Source organism: Arachis ipaensis, chromosome B3 (assembly GCF_059453495.1).
Source record: "Arachis ipaensis isolate K30076 ecotype BB chromosome B3, ASM5945349v1, whole genome shotgun sequence".
NCBI lineage: Eukaryota > Viridiplantae > Streptophyta > Magnoliopsida > Fabales > Fabaceae > Arachis > Arachis ipaensis.
The window spans coordinates 41660541-41678695 of NC_142438.1; positions in this window are offsets into that span (position 1 = coordinate 41660541).

Here is an 18155-nt window from a genome sequence, read left to right on the forward strand (position 1 = left end):
TCACTTTCTCCGGATAAGAGTTTGAGACTCCGGGTAAGATGCAAGGTTTGAGTTCTATCGCCGCTTGCTCCAGGTCGAAAGCTGTAACACCGCCTGGGTAAGAGGCAGTGGTGAGGTTGTCCCCTGCTCTGGGTACGCGGGTAAGATGCAAGGGTTGTGGCATTGTCCCACTTGCTCCGTGTTTGGTGTTCTATCCAGGGTTAGCTACCGAACATGTCGGGTTTGGCTTTATAACCGACAAATGTGACTCATCGGACATAGGGCAGACATGCATCATATGCATTTGCATGCTTTGTTTGGGTTTAACTTTGTTTTGGTTTGCCTAATTACTTAACTGTTATTAACTGCTATCTGAGCTACTTGCTGTAACTGCTATCTATACCTATATTTTGCTTGTCTCTTTTGCCTGTGTTTGTTCTGGTGTGGTACTTTGAGATTGAGTATTGATCTTAAATTGATGATAGTGTTGATTGATTGCGTGATTGGTTTCTGATTAAGATTTAGTAAAGTATGAAATATCAAGCTGGTTCAGCATAGACCTAATGAACCTATGTTCGGAACAGGTTGGTCATTCATACTGTTAGTAAAATTTTAAGATTCTTTTATAAGAAAAGTGAGTTTTGGATTTCTAGATAATTAACCGATTTCTTTTAAAAAGGTTTTGAATTTTTGGATGGTTAAACCGTTAGTTTTCAAAAGATTCATAAGACAATGATAATTACTGAGGTTGAAAATAGTTTTCTTATTAAATATCTTCTTATGACAATTTTGAAACTCCGTGGTGAGACCGTGTGGTTAGGTTCTCACTCCCTACAGCTTTATCTTTTTAGAAAACGGATGAAGAAGCTTACGAAGAGTTTAATCGTGTTTTGCTTATACGATTTGTTGTTATATTAGTTTAGTTGTTATTTATTTATCCATCGCCATTAATATTGTATCTCTTAAAGGGGGTTTAGAGTTTTGATGGTTATGTTTGTAAGTTATTTTTAAAGAACTTAGTTTTTATATATATATATATATATATATATATATATATATAAAAGTGGTTGTGATTAATTTGTACATATGTATGTGCATTTTTCAAACAAAAAGCATTTCCAATTTTTAAAAGAATAGTTTATACGGTCTCGAGTTTTACAAAGGCTCTTATTTTATTAAGTATATGGAATTCATCGTAATACTCCTCACTATCAGAGTGACACAACCAGAAGCGTGACATTTTGGTAGTAAGGGTGTTACTATTATCATATGAATGCATTAGCGGTCTGCTTCTATCTATTGAATCTTTAGATTATCATTATTCCATAAGATCCAGATTCCACCACTAAAACCCAGTGCTTCTTGTACTAAGAAGTAATTAAAGCCTAAACATTTAATGGCTTCTTTGGCTTTATCACCACTATACCTAGTTTCAAGAATGCAAGTAATGTCCGATTTATAATTTCTGCCAAACTCCTTAAGAGTGCAAATTGTAGCTTTATTCGCCATTCCTCTAGTATTCCAAGCAAAAATAATCATGATAAATTAGGCAAATAAGAGAAGTCACCTGGGCCAACATCTTCGGATTTATGCTGCTTCTTGCCACGTGTTGGTCTATTGACAATCATCCATGACCCATAAAATTCCGCAGCAGAGTCAATTACCTTCTTGCCCCTATTAGTATTGTTTATTTTCGAATTGCCCTTGTCCCCTTTCTCCTAAGGTTTTCCCTTCTCACCTACCATGACCACCATGTCAGTACACCTCCTCCTCCACCATTGATAACTTTGTACTCAGGGCATTTGTCCTTTTCATGTTCTAAACAACCACAATGGAATCAAATTTGATGCAACCCTTCATATTCTACCACATGATTAATCCCATTGACCATATAGTGAGATACAAGGGGTTTCTCCAAGTCTATTTCCATACAAAGTCTTGCAAACTTTCCTCTTGTCAATTCCCTGGTATTTGTGTTAACCTTTAGAGTTCTACCAATAATGTTGCCAATCTTCTCCAAGATGGTTTTGTTGTAGTACTCTATCGCAAGTCCCGGCAACCTTATCTAAGCCGCAATAATGTCAATGGCAGTAGTATCTGGGCTGAAATCTGGTTTTCATATCCAGATGGTTAAGTAATGGTCCAAAATTTTTCAAGGTCCCTCTATTATAACATAATCCAGATTTTGACAGCATCAGCAAAGGACCTCTTTTTCTTTGGGACTTCACTGCTTTCCCCAGCTCTGTTCACTTGGGCTCTCTGTTCCACATTCTCATTTAGATTTCTCTCTTCTTAGTGTTCTATTTTCGTCCAATCTTCTATTCTCGGAATTAGGGGTCTCCCGCCCGAGAATCCACAACCATCTCCTCCCAACTTATCTTTTTTCACAGTTCGATCTGGTGGTTCCTCTCTTGGACCATGAGGCTGAGAGGCTTCACCTCTCACAAAGCCTCCTCGCATGACCGATCAACCTCTTCCAGAAAAGAGAGCGATAAACCTTAGCAGAGAACTTAAACAAATTGGTTCAGACCTGTCACGAAATGGATGGATAGTTTTTAGATTCCAAGGGAAGCCCTCTAAGTCATAACTAAGTCCAACAATCTGATTTTGTTTCTTTCTTATTTGGGTAATTACATTAATTATGAATAATTATGTTAACATGATCACCGATCTCATTGTAAGTGGGGTCTGTTTCTCTATATTTTTGGACAAAAGTAGTTGTTTTTCATCCAGTCCAAATTGATGTGTATTTGGTTCAAACTGTTTGAAAACGGATAAACTATCAAAATTACTCTCAATTTTATAAAACGCTAACAAAAATATCTTCCATTTATGCTAATGATAAAAATATTCTCAATAATATATATATGAGAAAAAAATATTTTGAAAATTAAATTTTAATGTATTTTTTAAAATATTATAAAAGATATGAAATTTTTATGTTTAAAATTTGATGATTTTATGTTGAAGTAAATTTTTTTGTCTAATTTAATTTAATAGCCAAGAATATTTTTAAAAATGGAAAAATTATAGAGATTGAATTTTGGTCCAATTTTTTTTATGTACTTTTTAAATATTTATCTAAATATTGTTGTAAAATTTTGGATCAATTGTACAAGTGTTTTGTCAAATATAAAAGTTGTTTATCACTTATAAAAAAAATAATAGTTCTTTAGTTATTTTGTTGTGTTTTGAAATATTTTAAAAATATTTTTATTGTATTTTATAATATTTTGAGGACATTTTAGTTATAAAAAATGAAGTACTTTTGTCAATATTTTAAAAAATCAGAGATAATTTAGTAGTTAAATCGTTCGAAAATACTAAAAGATAAGTTAGGCAAGGCTGAACGCTTGAACCCGAAAGCAAATGATAAATGAATTAACCCAACTTTGTTTAGTTAGGAAATATATGAAAATAGTTCTCGTACAGCACAAATTATATGTTGCCTTTTTTTTCTACATTGTATGTTAGTTTTAAATAGTTTAAAATAAAAAGAAAAAAAACCATTGCTTATTTGTAATTTTTTTTTCAAGAGCTAATGGGCCACCCAACATAATGCCCTTGTTAACAACATGATGAGTGGTATTTTTATCATTAATTATTAATTTAATTAAAATTAAGATAAATGACAGGTAAATTCCTAAATTTTAAAACCGTGAATAAAATATGTCCTTCACAAATTTTAATTACAAAAGTATTTTTGACTTTCACAAACAGCAATAGATATGTTTCTCCGTCCATTTATCTCTCCAAAAACAAATGGAGATGGTTGATGTGTGGCGCTTTTGTGGCTGTAATGGTGCTACATGTCTGTTACAGTGTCTTGGTGAAATCTCTTCAGAAAGTTCAAGGATAACTAGATTTCTGGATTTAGAACACGGCGTCATTTTTAGAGATGCCCTAACTTTTCAAATTGAACGCAAACTCCATTGTAGTGCCATCGTTGTTGTTGGTGTTATATCTTGTTTGTGTTTAGGATTGTGTTCCATGCGAGCAAAGGAGCTTCCTCGAGCACCCAAGGAGTCTCAATGTCCTCGACCATTCGTTGTGCGCAAGGTGGAGACGAGAAAGATGATATTGCTCCAATATGCAAATGCAGGGTCTATGCTATATTGTACAAGTCCACAACGCCGACCAACCCCAATAAATTGTCCTCAGATGCCCCTTCTTGAAGATAAGATGGTTATGTTGTTGATTTGGACCTGATAGATGTAGTTCATTAAATTTTGGTTTTCTTTATAAATTTGCGGTTGAAAAATCCAGCCCATTGAAAGTTCTTTGTTTGGCTTAACGATCATGTTATAAAAATTGGAGACACAGAGAAGTCAATTTGTGACAATGAGGTTGACGATGTAGAAAACTATTTGTGCAAGAAAAAATAGAGTAGAGGCTAATTACTTTTAAGAAGAAGTTAGCTTATATAGACAGGATGAGAAAAGCTAATGTGTGGGTTGTTGTAGGTTTATTTGTAATTTGCATTGCAATTGCTGTCATTAAGGGTTAAAAATTGACAATTAGATCAAGTAAATTGTTGTTGTAATGAATTATGGTATGAGTTTATAGAAGATGTGTTTTTCAGACAAGTATGATGTAATGAATGATGCTATTTTGTAACTACTATATCATGAATTTAAATAGACTATAGTAAATTGATAGTCGAATTATGTGAACTTCATTAAGCATTTTGATATATTAAATATCCAAACATAAATTATGAGAAGTCAAAAGGGATTACAATCCTAGCAAAATAAACTTAAATTTGAAGAGTTAGGGCAACTCCGAAAACGATATCGTTTTCTAAACCTAGGGACATAGTTGTCCTCGAACTTTTTTGGAAGATACCACTAGGGCATCGTAACGGACACATAGCACTGTTATAGCCACATAAGCACCACAGCAGCCATCTTCGTTTGCTTTTGGAGAGACAAATGGATGGAGGAACGCATTTGCCTATCGTTTGCAAAAGTCAAGGACACTTTTGTAACTAAAATTTATGAGAGGCATGATGCACACTATTTCGTGGTACATTTTATGCTTAATTGAGTGGATTTTATCCATTAAACTCACACTTATTCATATAATTCGCATGTTTTACATTTTCCTTCCTAATTTTGTGCTATGATTGAAAACATGCTTCTTTGCCCTTAAATTTGCTAATTTTAATCCTCTCTTATTACCATTCGATACCTTGATATGTGTGTTAAGTGATCTCAGAGTTTATAGGGCAGGAATGGCTTAGAGGACGGAAAGGAAGCATACAAAAGTGGAAGGAATACAAGAAATTGAAGGAATTGCTAAGCTGTCAAGCCTGACCTCTTCGTACTAAATCGATCATAACTTGAGCTGCAGAGGTCCAAATGAGGCGGTTTCAGTTGCGTTGGAAAGCTAACATCCAGCGCTTCAAAATGATATGCAATTTGCCATAGTTGCCATGCAGCTAGGCGACGCGCACGCGTGCATCACACGTACGCGTGACCTTGCGAAAGTTCAATCGACGCGTACGCGTAACAGAGCCACGTGCTGGATGTATCAGAAATCACTAGGGGAAATTTCTGGGTTGTTTTTGGCCCACTTCTAAGCCCGAAAACACATATTAGAGGCTGCAAAGTAGAGGAATCATATACATAAATTTCATTCACATAATTTTAGGTTTTAGATGTAGTTCTCTAAAGAGAGAGGCTCTCTCCTCTCTCTAGGTTTTAGGGTTCTTAGGTTTAATTCTTCCCAATTTTAGATTTCTATCTCAGTTTAATTAGTCTCTCTTCTACTTTTATTTGTCTTAGCATTCTAGCCTATTCAATTCCCTTGTTGATTACTTTATGTTGCCAATTTAGTTTATGAGTTCTCATGTTAGATTTGATTTTCCATTTAATGCAATTTGAGGTATTTCATATTTATGATTGCTTTCTTCAATTTGTGTTATTGATGCTTTCAATTGGTTGTTTGGATTTTATTATCTCTTATTGCTTTTCTATGCTTTTATGTTGTGCCTTCCAAGTGTTTGATAAAATGCTTGGTAGGATTTTAATTTAGATTTTTCTCCTCTTGGTTTTGGTTGAGTAATTGGTGACGCTTGAGTTATCAAACTCTTTTATTGATTGATAATTGAAAGTTGCTAGTTGATTTGGATCCCTCTAAAGCTAGTCTTTCCTTAGGAGTTGACTAGGACTTGAGGAATCAAATTGATTCATCCACTTGACTTTCCTTCATAGTTAGAGGTTAACTAAGTGGGAGCAACGGACAATTGATGTCACAATTGATAAGGATAGCTAGGATAGGACTTCTAATTCTCATACCTTGCCAAGAGCTTTCTTAGCTATTAATTTACTTTCTTGCCATTTTACTTTTCTTGTTCCTTATTCAAAACCTCAAAAAGATACTTTTCCATAACCAATAATAACTACACCTCCCTGCAATTCCTTGAGAGACGACCCGATGTTTGAATACTTCGGTTATTATTTTTAGGGGTTTGTTACTTGTGACAACCAAATTTTTGCATGAAAGGATTATTTGTTGGTTTAGAAACTATACTTGCAACGAGAATTCATTTGTGAAATTCTTTACCGAAAAAAATCCGTTCATTAAAATGGCGCCGTTGCCAGGGAATTGCAAACGTGTGCCTTATTATTGGTTATTGTAATATTGTGAATAAATTTGTTTTTTCGTTTCTTTGTTAGTTGTTTCTAGTTTTAGGAGTTTATTCTCATTATTTTCTTATTTGTTTTTGTTTTTACTTTCTTTTGTTACTATGAATTCTCACCCTTTTGGCTATGAGTTTGGTCACAATTATGTTGTAGGGAATGAAAGCTACAATAAGAACATGCATCAAGGTTGGAACAATCAAAGACGGGAGGAGCCACAATGATTTGATCAACCCTTCCGGCAACAACCTCCTCCAATGTGCCATAGGCAATGACCATTCTACGATGCATCCCAAGACAATGGTTATGGTGGACCTTTTCGTGACAACCAACCTCCACCAAATTACTATGGTCAAGAGCCATTCCAGGGTGCGTACCAAGACGATGGATATGGTGGACCCCCTTGTAGTTACCAACAAGCCCCACCATATGCTTATGAACCACCTCCTCAATATAACTCTGAACCATCATACTCACAAGCCCCTTTCCACCATTCGCCTCCATATGACCCCAGTCCATATCCACCTAACCAACCACCATATGAACCATATGAACCATACATAGACCCACCCTAATTCCAACACAATTACCCCCCAAGAACCACCATCTCAATATTCACCATCTCCATATCCTTATCGAGAAGAACCACCTTCCCATTATGAGCCCTTTTTCCCAAACAAATGAACTCTCCTATCCACCCCAAGCTCCCATAGATGATACCTTTAGGGTTATTTGCCAAAGGCAACAGGAGCTTCAAACCACACTTATCTCTACTTTCAACGGTCTCACCTCTACTCTCCAAGCTCTTATATCTCGTATGGATCCATTCTTTACCCCCAATACTCAACCCTCAAGCTCTGGTGCATCAATCCTAGAGCAACATGATCTCGATTACGCTATTAACATGGAACAAGAGAGAAGGGATCGTCTTAGGGACGTAATGGATCTGGTTCACGCATACATACTTCAAGAGAAGCAAGAAGGGGCCCAAAAGGTGGAAGTAGGAGAGACCCTTGAAGAAAGTTATCAGGAGATGGAAGTCATCAAGGAGGAGCTGGATTTTGTATTAGAGCAAGCGGAGAAAGTCGAAATTATTGAAGAAGAGGAAGTGGTTGAAGACTTAGGAGATGCGGAACCTCCAATCATAGAACCTCCCTCCAAGAAGCTTGAAATTGATGTTAAGGAGGGTGTACAACCTCCAAAGCATATTATAGTTGGAGAACTTGAAGAGGTTGATCAAGAGATGGATTCAAGAATCAATGAATTTTTATCCACAATTGAATCCTCTCCCATTGAACTTGAAGACGAGGTTAGTGTTGAACAAGCTTGTCAAGAGGTGGAGATCATCAGAGAGGAGCACAAGAGAGTGGACCTTGCTTTGTCAAAGTGTGGGGAGGTCCCCCTTCCTAAGTCACCATCATTCTTTACACCATTCAAGTGGGTAAATCTCTTATCTCCAGGCTTTCTAATTCCACTTGAGTATAGGTTGCTTGAAACGGATGGTCAACTTAGAGCTCTTTTCGGATTGAAGAGCAAGGGAGAATTGTGTAGTGGCTGGAAACATCACTCTAGGTTCATGATGGTTGCACGCTCAAGGTTTGATAACAATGGTTGGTATAGAACCAAAGTGAATGGGTCTAGGAGGATGTTTGGGTGCTTAAATGAGAATTCCAAGTCTAAACCACCCGAACGGAATCATGATGATCAACTTGAAGACGGGTGTACAAACAAGATTTGGGATCCCGGCATACAAGAGGATCAACATTGGGAGCTCAAAGCTTGTGAACAACTCCATCAAAGCTTGGGGAATTTACTTGGAATTGATAGAGCTTATTGGAAGTCCAAGCGTTGGTGGCAGTTTCAAGATAAGTTCAAGCACAAGCCACCATGACACGGAGCTCACCAAATGTCCAACTTAAGGACTTTAACTAAAAGTGCTAGGTAGGAGACAACCCACTATAGTATGATCATCCCTTTTTATTCTTAGTTTTATTTTATTTTATTTTTTATTAGTGTTCATTCATAATTTCTGCATCACCACCTGCATTCTGCATAAAAAAATAACGCATTCGACGCGCAAGCGTCTACGATGCGCACGTGTCATATGTGAATGCAAAAAACATTAAGTTTGAACAGAGAGTTGTGCGGGAGTGGAGCAGGAAGCGTACTCTGCGCACAAGCAAGCCCACGCGTACGCGTGCATTACGCGTGCGCGTCACTTGCAACACTTGGCAATCCACGCGTACGCATCATGCACGTGCACGCGTGGCTATGGCAATCGGCGTAAATAGCGTCCTGAACAGAGAGTTGTGACGGTCCGGGGCTGGCAGTGTGCTAGAGGCACAAAAATCACTCATGCGTACGCGTCCCTAACACGTGCGCATCCTTTCGCTTTCAGACCAAGCACGCATACGCGTGCTAGATGCTGACGCATCGCCTTAACTTTGGCGCAGCCCACGCGTATGCGTGGGGTATGCGTGCGCGTCGCATGGCCATTACAGTTGTCACGCGTATGCGTGACGTACGCGCACGCGTCGCGTCCTGTTTCACATTCCCTTCTCCTTTCTTCTCTCCCTTCTACTTCCTTCTTCCTCCTTTCTTACTTTCTTTTTCTTCATTTCTTTAACTTCTCATCCTTATTCTCTGTCATTCTATTTTACTTAATTTATTTGCATACTCCCACTCATTGCATTTTACTTTTGTGCATATTTTTATTTTCTTCTCTACGTTTATTATTTTCTCCGTTGGTGTTAAATGTTCTTATTCAACTGTTGTATCTTTTCTGGTATTATTTTGGTGCTTAGTGACTTGTTTTACACTGTTGGGTGATATTATTTATCTGTCAATGCCAATCTTTTATGATACCTGTGTTCTTTTTACATTGACATGAATTTATTTGATATGCCATTTGCTTCTACTGTTTTCTCACTTGCATGTTGTAGCTACCATGTAGTTGAGACCCTCATTATTTGACAGTAACCCACCCATATTTTATTTGTTTTTTATCTTTATTTCTAGGTTACTTTTCTTCCCTTTTCTCTTCTTTCAGGATGTCCATCGAGAGGGGAAAAGGAAAGCTTCTCAATGGGGCAACCCACAAGTCCATCTGCTTATTCTTTGGAAAAAGCATCAGTTGTAGCCACCCGTCCACTTGCACATCTTAGCATGCACCGAGGACGGTGCAATCTTTAAGTGTGGGGAGGTCGATATCGAATTCCGTGGATTAGTTATTTCCTTCTCAACACCAATGCTTAAATTTTCTTTGTTAAATTAGTTGTTGCATTTGCATGTTTGAGTGCATGTTTGTTTGATTTTGTGCATATTCTACCACTGCTTGGTCAAAGTGATGAATTCTTTTTCAAGAAATTATTTTATAGCATTTCACTAATTTGAATTAAAATTTTTATTAAACTCGTTTGAAGAAATATTATATTGGAACATGGTTTAGAGCTCGAACACACAAAACCAGTGAGATTTTGAGCCTATTTGATTGGTTGCATTTTATCAACCAATATTTTATTTTTAGTGCGTGTTTTTCTCTCTAAAATTGTGATCTTTATCTTGCTTAATTCTATATTTCCATTGTTTGATGTATGCATGCACTTATATGATTGAGGCCTTGTTTCACTGAGTTTACATACCCATATGGCCTTAACCTTTTCATTATCCTTTGTAAACCAATGTTGAGCCTACTTATCCCATTTGTTCTTTACTTTAGCACATCATTAACTCTAAGCGTAAAACAATAATGTCCTTAATTTGAATCCTTGGTTAGCTTAGACTAGTGAGAGTGTTCATGATTTAAGTGTGGGAAATTTAGATTTGGAAACATTTGGTTTGAGAATTGGGTGTTGTATATTCTTGTGAAAATGTGCGAAATAATAGCTGAACATATATTCTTGCATTCAATATCTTTGTTCTATGCATTGAGAAAAACAAAAAAAAGAAAGTAATAATAAAAACAAAAAAAAAAAGAGAGAAAAAGAAAAAAAGAGCAAATAATAAAAGGGGACAAAATGCCCCAAAGTAAATGGTGATAGCAATGCATATGTACTGTACTTGAAATTAGGATGCATGAATATGTGGAGAACATGGTTAATGGTAAGTTAGGTTTTGTATTTTGATTACATGGATTGTCCTAAGCTAGGTGGGAAGTTTGGGTTAATTAAGGATTCAGATTTTAGTCCACTTGACGAAATACAATCCTACATTGACCCTAACCCCATTACAACCCTTAAAAGACCTTTTGATATGTGTATTTGTGCATCAAATTATTTGTTGATTGGTAGAAGAAGAGTAAGCCTTAGAAATCAAGGTTCGTAGAGAATTGAGAGAATCGAACCTTAAACACATGAGGGATTAGAGTGTGTACACTTCCGGTGAGGGTTTGATGCTCGATTCTTTGTTCCCGGCTTTCATGAGCTATTTTCTTCTCCAAGTTTACTTGTACTTTATTTTGTGATTTGAATTAGTGGAATCCAGTTTATGTTTGTCTTGGAGAATTTGTTTACTTTCAACTAAATAGGTAAAAGCATTTTGCATTTAGTTGCATTCATATAGATAGGTTGCATTTCATACTTTCTACCATTCCTCTTTACTCTTATAGCTTCTCTTGAGCTTAGCATGAGGACATGCTAACATTTAAGTGTGGGGAGATTTGATGCACCACTATTTCGTGGTACATTTTATGCTTAATTGAGTGGATTTTATCCACTAAACTCACACTTATTCATATAATTCGCATATTTTACATTTTCCTTCCTAATTTTGTGCTATGATTGAAAACATGCTTCTTTGCCCTTAAATTTGCTAATTTTAATACTCTCTTATTACCATTCGATACTTTGATATGTGTGTTAAGTTATCTCAGGGTTTATAGCACAGGAATGGCTTAGAGGATGGAAAGGAAGCATGCAAAAGTGGAAGGAATACAAGAAATTGAAGGAATTGCTAAGCTGTCAAGCTTGACCTCTTCGTACTAAATTGATCATAACTTGAGCTACAGAGGTCCAAATGAAGCGGTTTCAGTTGCATTGAAAAGCTAACATCCAGGGCTTCAAAATGATATACAATGTCATAGTTTCCATGTAGTTAGGCGACGTGCACGCGTGCATCACGCGTATGCGTGACCTTGCGAAAGTTCAATCAACACGTACGCGTGACAGAGCCACGTGCTGAACGTATCAGAAATCACAGGGGTGATTTTTGGACTATTTTTGGCCCAGTTCCAAGCCCGAAAACACAGATTAGAGGCTGCAGAGTGGAGGAATCATACACATAACTTTCATTCACATAATTTTAGGTTTTAGATGTAGGTTTCTAAAGAGAGAGGCTCTCTCCTCTCTCTAGGTTTTAGGGTTCTTAGATTTAATTCTTCCCAATTTCAGATTTCTATCTCAGTTTAATTAGTTTCTCTTCTACTTTTATTTGTCTTAGCATTCTAGTCTATTCAATTCCCTTGTTGATTACTTTATGTTGCCAATTTAGTTTATGAATTCTCATATTAGATTTGATTTTTCATTTAATGCAATTTGAGGTATTTCATATTTATGATTGCTTTCTTCAATTTGTGTTATTGATGATTTCAATTGGTTGTTTGGATTTTATTATCTCTTATTACTTTTCTATGCTTTTATGTTGTGCCTTCCAAGTGTTTGATAAAATGCTTGGTAGGATTTTAATTTAGATTTTTCTCCTCTTGGTTTTGGTTGAGTAATTGGTGACTCTTGAGTTATCAAACTCTTTTATTGATTGATAATTGAAAGTTGCTAGTTGATTTGGATCCCTCTAAAGCTAGTCTTTTCTTAGGAGTTGACTAGGACTTGAGGAATCAAATTGATTCATCCACTTGACTTTCCTTCATAGTTAGAGGTTAACTAAGTGGGAGCAACGGACAATTGATGTCACAATTGATAAGGATAGCTAGGATAGGACTTCTAATTCTCATACCTTGCCAAGAGCTTTCTTAGCTATTAATTTACTTTCTTGCCATTTTACTTTTCTTGTTCCTTATTCAAAACCCCAAAAAGATACTTTTCCATAACCAATAATAACTACACCTCCCTGCAATTCCTTGAGATATGACCCGAGGTTTGAATACTTCAGTTATTATTTTTAGGGGTTTGTTACTTGTGACAACCAAATTTTTGTATGAAAGGATTCTTTGTTGGTTTAGAAACTATACTTGCAACGAGATTTCATTTGTGAAATTCTTTACCGACAAAAATCCGTTCATTAAGGCATATTCGTCATAATTTTAAAAGGTCAGAGACCTATTTGTTATTTTCTCAATAAAAAACTACTAAGCCTGATTTACAATTCCAGTGGTATGAGATTAAGTAGCAAAACTAGACAATAATAATTTCTAGTTGTGAAATTACAATTATTGATTATCATGTTAAAACACTTTACCAACCATTCCATTCTCTCCAATATTCACATAATTCCCACCTTTTTTCTTTAGCAAGTGCTAAGCACAATATAATACTATAACGAGGAAAACACCATATTTTATTATTGTTTTTCTCCTTTTTTTTTCAACTAACAAAACAAGTTTAAACTAACAAAAACTAAAAAAAAAAGAGTAAAGTGACAAATAAACCCCTGAGAATTTATATTTCAGACAGATTAGTCCCTAAAGAAAAAAAAGTACCAATAAAGTCCTCTAAGATAGCAGATGTAGACATACTACCTTCAAATTAACCCTTATGATTTGGGTAGAAGGTCTGAATTTGAACTAACTTGTTCACATTTGTTATCTTAGAGGATTTTATTGGTACTTTTTTTTTTAGGGACTAATATGTCTGAAATGTAAATTCTCAGGGGTTTATTTGTCACTTTACTCAAAAAAAAGAAAGAAACAAAAACAATATTATACATATATAAACATCAATTTGATTTCAACATATTAAAACACATTTGCCAATTCACACACATGATACCCAAAAATAAAACATTCGTTTGTAAATTGTAAACCCCGTAAAATTAGCGAATAATTAACCAATAAATTAAATTTTAATAAAGGAATTAGAAATGAAAATTTTATAGTAAAATAGGATAAAGCTAATTAAAATAAGAATTTTGACACTAATTTCAAAGAATTTGGACCAAAATTAGGCCGAACAGGCCGAACCGGTCGAACCGGACCCGAAATGAGCCCAAGTCCCAACCCATTTCCCTTAACATAATGAGATGAAGCTCATTTCACCCCAACACCAAGGAAACACGTTCTTGGGAAGGGAGAGCAAGGGAGAAGAGGGCAAACCCTTGCTTTGATTCCAACCACCGTAACTTTCTGCTCCGAGCTTCGATCGCCGCATCGTTTGCGGCCACGCAACCACCGCGTCGAGCTCTACGAATCTATCGAAACAATTTCATAGGCAAGCTTCACTCTCACTCCAGTTTCTCTACCCCTTGAATTTCTAAATTTGGTGAGTATCTATATTGAGATTTTGTTGATTTTGGTACTCTAGGTTTGATTTAGCTTGTAGAACTTGTTAGGCTTGGTTCATTTGGTCCGTGAGTACGGTAAGGATCATTAACCCTAGTGAATTCATTGATTTAGTGTGTGGGTATTGAATTTTGTATATGAATATGTTATGAAATGTGTTATGTGTGCATGTATATATAATATGAAGCTAGTGGAGGTGTTGAAAGCTTAAGTGGAAGCTTGGTTGGTGCTAGAGCCGAATTTTTGGAGTTGAGGGCTTGCTTTTCACCTAAGTGAGTTGCCTTGGGTAATACGTGGAAATCGGCCAAGGTATGGTTTAGGTTTCACATATTTAATATATAATATTTTGTAAAAACTTAGGCTAGAGGACCTTAGGATAGATTTGAATGATTAAGTATGTTGAGTGTTTAGTATTTGTGATATTGATTGATGATATAAGTTGAGCATGTGTTCGTGATCATGGTTATAATGGAAATATAGTGCCATATGGTGTTTGGATATTGTTTGACAAGTTGATGTTATTGATTATATATATATATAATGGAATGTTGATGATTTTGTTTATGGAAGTGAGAAACTTAGGGTGTGAAATTGGGTAAAGTTGAAGCATGATTGATTGTAGTGTGATGAAAGGATTGTAGTGATATATTGATATTCTATAACATGTTATTGTGCTGAATCTAGGTATAGAAGTTTGGATTTGAGTTTGATTTCCAATGAAAATTGAGGTTGAAGTTTTTGTGTAAAACTGATTTTTTTTTACCGAACTTTGGCGAGCCATAACTTGCCTTCCAGACCCCTAAATTGTTTCAAATATATTTTATATGAAAATTGGGTCTGTAAAGTTTACGCCGTTTGAAGAAATGATGAAAAATGTTTTAAAACAAAAAAGTTATGTGCGTCGAAAGTTCGGAGGGCAAAACTGAAATTCTGCAGCATTCATCATTTTTGCTGATTCTGCCAACTTGCGTACGCGAGCAATGTGTTTGCGTACGCGAACAATGATTTTTAAGGGGTTGCGTATGCGACCACCTGCACGCGATACAACCAACCTTTTCGGGTTGGGCTTCTCTTGTACGCAGGCAAGGTGCTTGCGTATGCGAGCATGGAAATTCACACGCCCACACGTACGCATAGCCCCTGTTTCAGCAAATCTGGATTTTATGTTTTTAAGCCTAATTTCAAGCTTCTAAACCTCTATTTTCATTCTTTTAACCCTAGATCTTATTAGTGAGCCTAGTAACAAGATGGAGTTTAGAAATGGAGGTAGCTTGGGGGTGAAGCAAGGTTGGAAAACTGATGAATTATATGTGAAAATGTAAATACTTGGAGTGCATGTGGTGCTATGATGTTAATGATATGATTATGTACTGATTTCAAATGATTATGAATATTTATTGGCTTATGCACTCAATTATCTGAGATACGAGTTTCCCTGGGTAATGTACCGTGGCTTGCCACCACGTGTTCTAGGTTGAGACTCGATACTCTGTTGACCTTACGTCGTAAGGGTGACCGGACACTTATAAATTCCCAAGAAGGTTAACCCCCATTGAGTATATATGTATGAATTATGAATGATAAGAGAAAAAGCTATGCATAGACTCATGGGGATGCGCGACGACAGACAGTCCAGGGTTTAGTAGCCGAACTTGTCGGGTTGGCTTGATACCCGACAGATGAGCCTCATCATCCATAGGACAGGCATACATCGTGTGCATATTGTTTGCTTGCTTGTTGTGCATTAATTGGGAATGCCTAATTGATCATAATATGCTAATTGTTATACTTGTTATCTGTATTTTTTGTATTATACATGTGTTTGCCTTTGTTTGCTTGTCTGTCTGTGCAATTCACCGGAGATGGAGGTACGGAGGAAAGGTGGAAAGACTTAGTGTTAAAGTTAAGTTTAAGTTAGGCTTAGATATCCTTAGAAGACCACCTGTCTATGGTTTCTATTTTAGTACTTTAAGCTTTGTAATCTGAGTGTCGGCGTTCTAGGATTGCCTCTGACATTCCTAGGACCTTATATCTTATGTGCGTGGTACCTTTACCATGCTGAGAACCCCCAGTTCTCATTCCATACAATATTGTTATTTTTCAGATGCAGGTCGACAGGCACCTCGGTAGGCGTCTAGGGTTCTGCAGCAAAGTGGATATTTGTGGGGCCCTACTTTTGATATTTTGATATTTATGAATAGACTCTCCTCATGTGTATATATATACTTTACTTTTGTACCTCTTAGAGGTTTATAGAGAACTATATATATATGTGTGTGTGTGTGTGTGTGTGTGTGTAAATATTCTCTGGCCAGCCTTAGCTTCGCAGGCTGAGTTAGGAGCTTGTTATTTTATACTCTTGATCTTCTATTCCTACTTTCTGTTTAGTTATGCTTATGAACCTTAGTTTTCTTCACACGCAAGTAATCTTGTTTCCTGAGCATTGCGCTTTTTATTTTGCGATTTTGCTTTATCCATTTTTTAAGGCTCCTTGTATACTGTATCCTTTCTAATATTATTATGTATATATATATATATATATATATATATATATATATATATATATATATATATATATATATATATATTTTATTTTAGAGGTCGTAATGCCATACCACCTCTGTTTTACGGCTTAAGAGTAAAGCTCTATGTGGTAGGGTTACATAAATAATATTATGTCAACAAAAATAACATAGAAAAGGAGAAATATATTCCTAACGTTTTAAAATCGTGACAAATACATCCCTCACAAATTTTAATTATAAAAATGTCCCTGACTTTCGCAAACGGCAAACAGATACGTCCTTCTGTCCATTTACCACTTTAAAAGCAATCAGGGATGGTTGATATGGTGCTTATATGGCTGTAATGGTGTTACATGTTCATTACAATGCTTTGGTGTCATCTCCCCAGAAAGTTCAAGGACAACTGGGTCCCTGGATTTAAAAAACGACATCATTTTCAGAGCTGTCCTAACTCTTCAAATTGAAAGCAAACTCCACTGCAGCGCCCTCGTTGTTCTTGATGTTAGAGCTCGTTTAGGTTTAGGATTATGTTCCATGGCCAGCAAAGGAGCTTCCTTGAGCACCCAAGAAGTCTCATTGTCCTATACCAATAGTTGTATGCAAGGTGGAGACAAGAAAGATGGCATTATTCCGATGTGAAAATACAGAGTCTATGATTTGTGCAAGTCTAGGATGCCGATCAACCCCGACAAATTGTTCTTCGGGTGTCCCTTCTTCAAGGTAAGATGGTTATATTGTTGATTTGGACCAGATTGATGTATTTCATAAAATTTTAGTTTTCTTTATAAATTTGCAGTTGAAAAAGTCGGCCCACTGCAAGTTCTTTGTTTGGCTTGACGATCATGTTGTGAAAATTAGAGGCACAAAAAGTTAGTTTGTGACAATGAAGTTGATAATATGAAATAGTATTTGTGCAAGAAAAAAATAGAACATAGACAAATTAATTTGGAGAAACTGGCTTATCTAAAGAGGAAGAAAAAAAGCTAATGTGTGGGTTATTATTGTAGGTTTATAAGTTTATTTGTAATTTGTGTTGCTGTTGTTATCATTAAGAGTTAAAAGTTGACAATTAGATAAGGTAAATTGTTGTTGTTAGGAATTGAAAAAGTTTGGTAACCAAAAATTTTCGGCCATAACTAGCCAAAACTTTTCAAAATTTACTTTTACTTTATTTATATAACTTAATAACATTTTGATTTTTTATCTCACTCTCCTATCAATTCACTTATCATACTTTTATCATCCCCACTTATTAATGATATTAATTATAATATCATATCCCTAAGTATTAGGCATTCTTGTAATCACTACTTATATTCTCTTTTATAATTTGAATTTTATATTTAAAAATACAATAAATACTAATAATAATAATAATAAAGAATTGTAATAATAATATTCATTAAATGACTTTATTTGTAATTGATTTTTAATTCATTTGTTTTATTTATTATCATTCCAGGAGTTAGCAAATGTAAAGGCCTTGTTTAATAGGTTTATCATTGTTAGAAAAATCATGAAGGCCGTATACTTTCTCAGAGGCCAAAATTACAACTC